Raw genomic sequence first — 9,134 nt, forward strand, 5'->3', positions numbered from 1 at the left:
ACATCATTCGTGCATCTCCTTTGCTGGTAGTATTACTGGAAATATTGAATTGTTATTGCTACTTCCACATGAGATGTGGAAATGACTGTTCTTTTCATTAAAATGGAAAAAAAAAAAATTGAACCAAGACCAAGCAAGGGAGGGTTTTTGGTCTGCCAAGTAGGAGAGCTTAAAATGTGTTAAGCAGACCTGTTTGCAAAAAACTATTCCAGCTTTAAGAAGTGGTTTCAGTGATGTTTTCACAAGCCCTTTTGCCAGCACTCTCATAAACAATCTGATGTGTCAATCCTAATTCTTGACAAATAATTACCATAAGACTATCTCAAAGGTATTTGAGTTCTCCTCCTCCTGATAAAAAACATGAGTGCAGAATATGATACAGGTGTTAAATTAGCATGAACGTTTGCAGATGCAACCAGTACAGCCATCTCACAATTACCTTTGGGTAAAAAAAAGAAAACAAATATCCAGTTGAAAATTAGACCAGAAAAGAATTTTCTTCTTGTGCACCTTCATTAATTCTATGGAATCACATTGAAACTAATACATTCAGCCAAATGGTCATACAATTAGAAAAAAAACAAACACACTTCCCACGCATCTACTGGTGTCAGAATTACAGCAATTACTGCATGAGATGATTTTTAAGTTCCATGAAAGCTGTGCTTACTGATTCAACACTACATTTTAAGTTTACAAATCCAGTGTCAAAAATCAATGGCATAATGTTTTTATAGTAATCTAGGGAAAAGCCTTTTCTAAACCTAATGTACATTGTATTTATTCCTAAAAATCTCATCAGCTAATCCTTTAGAAATAAACTCTTGTGCTATAGATGTCATGTATTTTCCTGTCTGTGCTTTCAATTCAAATGAATGCTTCCTTTTTTTGAATTCTCCCATTGGGTGTCTTTTACCTTTCTGCAGCCAAAGAAAAAGAGTTAAGTCTCCAGGAAGATGGAAGACTCCTATGCAGAGTCTATAAAGAAAAGTATGGATGCATGCATTGCACATCTTCAGCAGTGTGCATGTTGCACACAGGTCATGTAATTTGTCAACAGCCTTACACTGGGCAGCCAGTCTGCAAAAGAGGGTCCAGTTCTGTGTGATGTTCATAAGAATCCGTACCAAAACCTAATGTGGCATGGATTCTCCTTGTAGAGTTCAACAGAGTTTGTTTCTTCAAGATTTGACACATTATCTCAAATTTTAAAAAAAGTATCTTCTTTATTGCCCTATTCCTAAGAAAAGAGTGGGTAAGCATTAACTCTAGTATCATTTAAACCCAACTCACTAACAATATCTCTTTTATATCCATAACTTGTCTATTGCAAACACTTGTCATTTATTTTTTGTGCTGGAGATTTCTGCAATCTACTACCACAAGGGACCTATTTTTTTCCTAATGCGACTACATCTTCGCCACCTGTTATTTCATGGAACAGTCTGGGAAAATTAAGATTGCACAACTAAGACAAAGAACAGGTTTACAGATGGATTAATTTCCACAAAAATAATCTGAAGGTATTTTGAAAATTTGTATGTTCACATACACAATGGAGAGTCATGAAAACCTTTTAATTTTTGGACTCTGTAAGGAAACTCCCACCAATCCTTAGGGATGATGCCATTTACACACCTCACCAAGCATTAGCTGATCCTTCATTTGGCCTCTGGTAGTGCAAGAAGTTACCCTGGATGTGAAGCTACTGTGGCTCTCAGAAAGGCAGATCTACCACAAGATACTAGATGATTTTTCCATCAAGGCTGGTATTTTTAGCTAGCAAATCATAAATAATCTCAATGTCCCACAGAAAAGTAGAAAATCCCATTATACTAATACGGGATAGACATAGAAGCACACACCAGGCTGCTCATGAAAATCAACTATCCTTCTAAGAATGAAAAACTCCATGATTACAGGCAATTGAACTGGTCAAGTCTTGAAAATGTAGTTATACAGCTTAGCCAATCTATTCTCCCCTGGAGAACAATCTCACAGAGATTTTCTCAAAAACAGCATGGATAACCTATCATTCCCTTTTCACTTGTCAAGTGTGGGAGTGAGTTCAGATTCAGTGCTAAAACTTTATTCTTTGATTAATGGTCATTTAAATCCAGAATACTGGTTTGAGCCCATCTTGAAATGGAAAAGTTAGTTGCACAACCATTGTCACACAGCACTGATGAAGAGTCATCAATGCAGTAACTGTTGAGTAATGGTGTTTCACAGGGCTGCTTTGTTGTCCACCATTGGCTGAGAGACCTTGCCTTTGAAAATGACTTTGCATTACTGATACAAAACCTTACAGGAACCAGTGGGAATTGAAGATTTAGTGCAGCAAATTGTATTCTTCATTGTTTGACAGTAAAAGGGCACTTAGCTCTAATAATTTTCCTCATGGCTTATCTTGCCAGTTGTAGCATGTTTCAAAACTAAACTGCTCTGAGTGTTTGCCAAAATTAACAAACTATGCCATCACTCGCTTTTGAAAGGGAGAAGTGAAAATTTGCTTGCAGTGAAAGTCCAGACAATTACAATGTGCATTTCAGATTAGCATTGCTTCTTTGTGCTAGCTCAGGAGCCCATCTTTTAAAATAAGCTATGTATCCATCAGTTCTGAATGTTGTTCCATTCTTAAATTCCTGTCTATCAGGCGGCTTAGAAGCCTGAATGCTCACACTTCAGATTTGGCCAAAAATAATGAAAATGCAACAGATAAAATAAAGCTTAGTGATATATTTGAGTGAAAAAGGGCCTCATATAAAATGAGGTTAGCTTGGCTTATATTATACTCAGAGCATAAGTGAACATGCTAAACGTTTTTAGTTGTTCTTTATGCATGTTCTTCTTTATATAATATGAAAGGCATTTGGGATATATATTGTAATTTCAAGTAGTCTTGCCAAGCAGTTTCTGAGCATTTTCATAAATTTAAAGGAACTACATAACAGTTCAGCACATTTAATAAACATACTTTATATGGAAATAACTTTTTGGAGAGTAGTAAGTTACATTTGATCTTAGAAAGTTCTGCTTTAGCTTTTCAAAAGCAAGTTAATCATAATCTGATTTAATACCTTATGCTAATGATAACTTAAATATAAATGCAAGCATAAATCAGATGCACTGATAGTCCCTTACTGCACTTTAAAGGCTGCAGATAAATCTGGAATGCACTCAGAAAAACTTTTAGTGAGAACAGACAAATATTAAAAAAACCCTGAATTTGTAACAGTGCTGCCATGGGACACAGACTATGAAATGATTTAAACAAAGAAATGAAATATAGCAGTTGAGTAGGAGAAAAAGAAGTACACTGATTTCAATTCTCAGCTTGCAACAGATCCCTTGTGCTGACTTTGTTGAAAAGAAATGTGTCTGTCCCAGAATTCCCATGAAGTTAAATTCACCCAGTTTGCAGTGGGTGAGATAGCTCGGCTCTAAAGCAAGGAAGCCTGGCAGAGTGAGCAGCTGTGACAAGGTCTCACATCATGCTGGCTGCCTTCTCCTCAAAGCCCTGTGCAGCAATGCTTGTGCAAGGAATGATTTTCCAGCATTGCTTCTCCCACAGCATGACTGAAGCTCTCCAGGGCTGCTGTGACCCTGGAGCCACCTTCTTGTAGGATGTTTTCTGCAGAGGATCGTTCACAAAATGGGACAGAAGCTCTGAAATGGCAGCAGAAGGAGCTAAGCTGCATATTGCAGATTGACTGTTGCTAGGGAAGAATCAGAGAAGATGGAAACAACAAAGAATTGTAGTTGTCCTCTTCTTTATCAATAAATGCAATATTTAGTTATTATTTACTTGATGGACCCATGCATACTGGGCATTTAAACCTGGGTGTGCCACATTCTTATGTCTTCCTTTAATCTGGTGCACTTTTCTTAAGTGTCATGCCCAAGTACTACTGTATGTTTTGCCTCCTGCCTTGTTGCATTCCCAAAGGTTGATTAAGCAGGTTGCAATCCTTCAGAAGATGTCTGCTCAAGGCTTAGTAATGCCACAAAGTCTTGCTTTTTTATGTACTCAGGCAAGCTGGAGGATTCCTAATATTTATTTTCTAACTCTGAGCAAAAAGTATTAAGTGCTTTTTCTGGATGAGTCTTCATCCCACCACTTTTCTCCCAGACCTTTTGTGAAAATCTCATTTTGAGAGGGCAGTGGACATTCATCCAGCCTTACCTATACTTTGTGAACTTGATAAAAGGAAGTGGGGGCTTTACAGTATGCACCACTGCAAAACATCCTATTGTTTGTGGGTTTGATACAAATCTATTAATCAATTCTCCTGCTTAGAAATTATGCAAAGTCTACAGGTTATGCACAATATACAACTTCCCTATGGATTTGTATCCTACTGCAAATAGAAAATTACATTGCCCAATTTTTTTTAGACCTCCCACCAGATGTCCCCCTTTCCCCACCAAAATGATAATAAAAGATCATTGAACTGTGAATTTAAACCCATCTGTAGTGATTCAGTTCTTCATTATGCTATATATCCTGTAAAATTAATTATCATACCTATACTTTGATGCAAATTGCAGCTGCTTTTATGCATGGCACCAAAATAGCACCAGCCTGTGGGGAGAGCACATAACCTCAAAGTGTACTTTATACCTGGAGAGCCTGAGGCAGGCAGAGCAGATCTCACAGTGCATGAGAAATGATGGGATGCTTCAGGTGCCTGTTTTCCAGCACTGACAATTCCATGCAAACTCACTGGGATTGATTTTAGTCTGCTATTTTTTAGGAATTGAAAGAAATATAAAGGTCTTTTCACCTACTTATTAGGAAGTTTTGACACAACAAAGACAGAATATTCCAGAGGCTTCAAAAAGAAATAATGTACAACTGAAATGGGTACTGTCATGAAGAGGAAATTTTAGAAATGCTCTTTTAGTAACATGCTTGCTGGCATGATGGTCAGTAGTCATGATGGTGCACAAAAGAGCCTGAAAATTTTTGCACTTCTCAGCCAGATGTAATTTCAACCATGGCTACAACAATCAAAATCATTCTTTCAGATATAGCCATCTCTCTTTCTCTGCATACACCTGTTTCCATTCACTCTGACAGTTTAGTACTTAATGTGGAAAGGGCAGCAGGGCCTGACCATAAGATCATGCTTACATTCCACAGAGTCCGAGACGAACTGGAGAAATGAGTCCATGACACTTATTTAATAATGAACACAGAATAAAGGGATATTTCTGGTGCTTGAATTCTAGACATTGACGATGAAATGTGCACTCTCATAAGCAGAAGTGTAGTTATTTGATATCTTGCCAACTAAACTGTAAGGAAAGCTGCAGAGAATTTATTCTCTGGCACTGTTAGTCACAATGAGCTGATAGTCACTGTGAGCTAAACCCAGTACCTCAGTATCAAATGAGGTATATTGCTTTAAGGGTGTAGAAGCCCACAATGAACCTAGCCAGTTTTTAGACATGGTTGGGGAATAGTATGTGCAAGCTATAGATCAATCAATTTTTCCTGTTTTCCTATAAGCTAAAAATCTCTGCTTAACAGGTGGGATCAGAATGATAAATACCATCCCTAAATCCCACCTCACCCCCTAAAAAACCCCAAACACCAGAGCTACCCAATGAACGTACAAAAAAAACACCCTCAAAAAACCTTACTGCAAAAAATAAGGATCATGAAGACAAATAAGTATCTTGTCTTTACTTTGTATCTCAGCCACTTAGGCATATAGCAGAATTGAGAATATTTCTTTATTTCCATTTTTTTTCACTCTCCTTGTATATTCCTTAACACTGGGGAGGTCTGAACCTGATAAACAGGGATGGTTCAAGTGCTAATAATAACAAACAGTGGAGACAGCTTGACTGACATAATCTATTTACAGACTAAAGGTGTAAGGAGGAATATTGCAGGGTGTTTATCTGCCAAATCAATGGCCAATGGTACTGGGCAGAGATAGTATTTTACAGGCTTAACCTCAAAGTTCTGTTCTCACTTCCTTCAAGTCGTGTAAAATCTGACTAAATTCAAAAGGCTACATGAGGAATATAAAGGGGACACCTGGTTTGTGAAAGGATTTACTTTAGCTATCAAAAACAAATAAATTTCCAAACCTTCACTGAAATTGAAACAGACATTTCAAATATTCTAAGATAGACAAATACTCTGTAGTAGCTCTGATGATTATGATATAAGCTTATGATTTGTACAAAACAAGCCATAATTACTGTGAATATCTTACTAGATTTTGCAATAAGGAAAGATGGTATTTTCCTGCTTTCCAGGTTTTGAATAAATATAATTGATTTATGATTAAAATAACAGGTCTGGGCTTATCCTCCAAATAAATTTTGTTTCATAGAGAAATGAGGATAAAGGCATTTTTCTCATTTCTATTGAAACATGGCATTTTCAAGGCAAAACAAGTAAGAGCAATGCTGATAAGGACTCCTGCTAGATCAACACTTGTCATCATTCATGCTAGATTGAAGTTCATCTGTTTTATGGCAGGAGAGAGATGAATGGGAGGTCAAAAATCTAAAGAATAATGTGAATAAGATTTTTAAAGGACACAGTTTGGAAAGTAACATGCTTGGGAGAAACTTCCTGTCAGTTTACTACAAATTAACTAAGCAATACTGATCACTGGACATTTCTTGGGAACTAATGGGACTATTAACTATGGGTTAATAGTTCAAGTTCATGCCCTAGGCCACCAGTTCTTGGCAGCTTCTCATGCCATTGAAGTGTTTCAGACCAAGGCTCTTGTAGTTTGGGTTAAAAAAAAGGGTGCAAATATATTCTAAATTTTTGAAAGCTGTATCAATAATGGCAAAATAATTATCCTGAAAGGGATGTGGATCTGATGCTGAAAAAACATCAAGACCCACCAATTGCCATCAATCCCTCTGGAATTCTGTTCCTCAGCAGCTGATAAAGATTCTGGCAAGCCTCACTGAACCCCAACCTCAATTTCATGACTTTGGCAGACAAATTCAGATAATAACACAGAAGATAACTATAACTTCAAGCATTTCAGGCATACTCAGCCTCCATGAACACTGCAGTCACGGCAATCAAATCACTGCAGTGGGTCAAATGTGGCACTGCACTCCTCTCCGGAAACTCTTGTGTTACATGCAACCTTTGCCATAAAAGATGTCTTGCAAGACCAGGCAAAATTGTATTGCTTCAGACAAGGTAAAGGAAAAGTTTCAGTGACTTGGTGGCTGCTGGAAAAAGCCTGACCCCTCATTAAACCTGGTGGCTTACATTTTAAACATCTGTCTAGGGTACTGGATACTTTTGCAACGTCTCCTGCCTTGTTCAGCAACAAGGATGACCCCTTGCAGGAGTAAGATGGAGAAAAAAAAATAAATCTGTGAATCCACTGTTAGAGAAAGATAAATGTGATTCTGGCCATCCTATGTGACAGGATGAAACAAGCAGATAGTTGCCATTTCTATATCCATCTGAGCCCTTACTTTCTGCAAAGGTTGGACATGTGATCTGCAGCAGGATAAGCACTCCACATCTGTATGTCTGGCTCAAGTGCCAGTAAGCTACAGAGCTCCCTGGCATGAAGGATTTGTGTTCAGGGGTGTCCAAATTCCAGACACTAGCTAAACCCTGACTAAACTGCCAGTCTGACTCTCACTGGCATTGATGACAGCATTGGCTATGGCTCATTTCTTTAAGACTTCCTCTGAAGCTTCCCTGCTCCCCTCCCACCCTGGGTTGGCTCCTGGCAGTGCACAGAAACCAGCAATTTCACAAGGTTGTTTTAAACACTAGTCTTTATATCTAAACTGTCTCTTTTGTTAGCTTTGCTAAAACACATGGCACTCAAGTGCTTTCTAAATGGCTATCAATGGAAGCTGCACTTAAAGGGCAAATGTAAAAAGGAACAAACTGAACACATTTATCACATACATTTTAGGGCTGAGACATTAAAGAGCAGAAGCTTAATCTTTGGAATTTTTCAGTATAAATAACTGGCCCTGCTTATTCTACCGAGAAACTATCTTCCACATGAAGTCTTACATGAAATCTTTTCTACCTACTGCTTCGAGGAAGAAAACTTCTCAACTTTCCACACTATCATTTTCGCTATTTTCTAAAGCACATGTGGCCTATTAAGAAAAGCTATTCTAGAGTATAGTATATATTCTATTCTGTTTTAAAAACAAGGACATACAAGACACTGTGAGTGAACATTCTGCTTTCCTGAAAAATTAATCATTTGATTATGTCCACAATTGTTGCTTTTATTAAGAATTACCTTCTTGATTGTTCCAGTTTGAACAAAATAATCAAGTTGGTAGCAACAAATCAACTATGTGGGGGTGGTAGCCTGCTTTGCATGTTCTTTATCTCCAGGATTGAAATCATAGCCACTGAATAAGGGTAAAGAGGCATGTATAATGCACTTTACTGAACTTTGATCTCTCCATATATTTCAGATGTTGCTAGACAATACTTGCACGATGTTTAAGAGTGAAAAGTATGGTTTGAAAAGTCCACAGAATTTATTAAGTGTTGAGACATTTTTTAAGCCAGTGTGCAATGAGATGGAGAAAGTCCCTAGAAGAATTTTTCTTGTGTTCAATTTTAAAAGTGGACACACTAAAATACATGTGATCATTTAAACATTTCTAGTTAGTGCTGTTGCCACACAGAATAACAGATTCTATAAACTGCAAGCTACAGCCAGTCAACTGCATGTACTCTGCACTTTACAGCCTCTCTCTTCATTGATACATAAGATACATAGGCCTTAACATACATTGGTACTTAAACCAAGTTCCATGGCATTTTTTTCATGGGTTAACACTGCCAGGTTACATCCCAAAGATGGAGAATGCTTGGGAATTGCTCCCACTCCTGCAAGTGGGTCTGCTGGAGATCAGTGGTGTTACTCCACCAGAGCGAGCTGAGTCTGTACTTGCAGAGACATTCCAAAATGCTTCTTTACTTTTCTAGATGTCATGGAGAGCAAAGGAGATGTGTCCCTTCAGTTGGCAGCTCAGGCATATGACCATTGCTGCTCCAAACACCAGTAACAGCCAGCCTCAAATGAGCATGGAGAGCAAGCAAGGGATCTGACTTTTGTGGAGACCTCTCACATCACATAGTCCAGTGT

This window comes from Zosterops lateralis, assembly GCF_965231275.1.
Source record: "Zosterops lateralis genome assembly, chromosome: 5".
NCBI lineage: Eukaryota > Metazoa > Chordata > Aves > Passeriformes > Zosteropidae > Zosterops > Zosterops lateralis.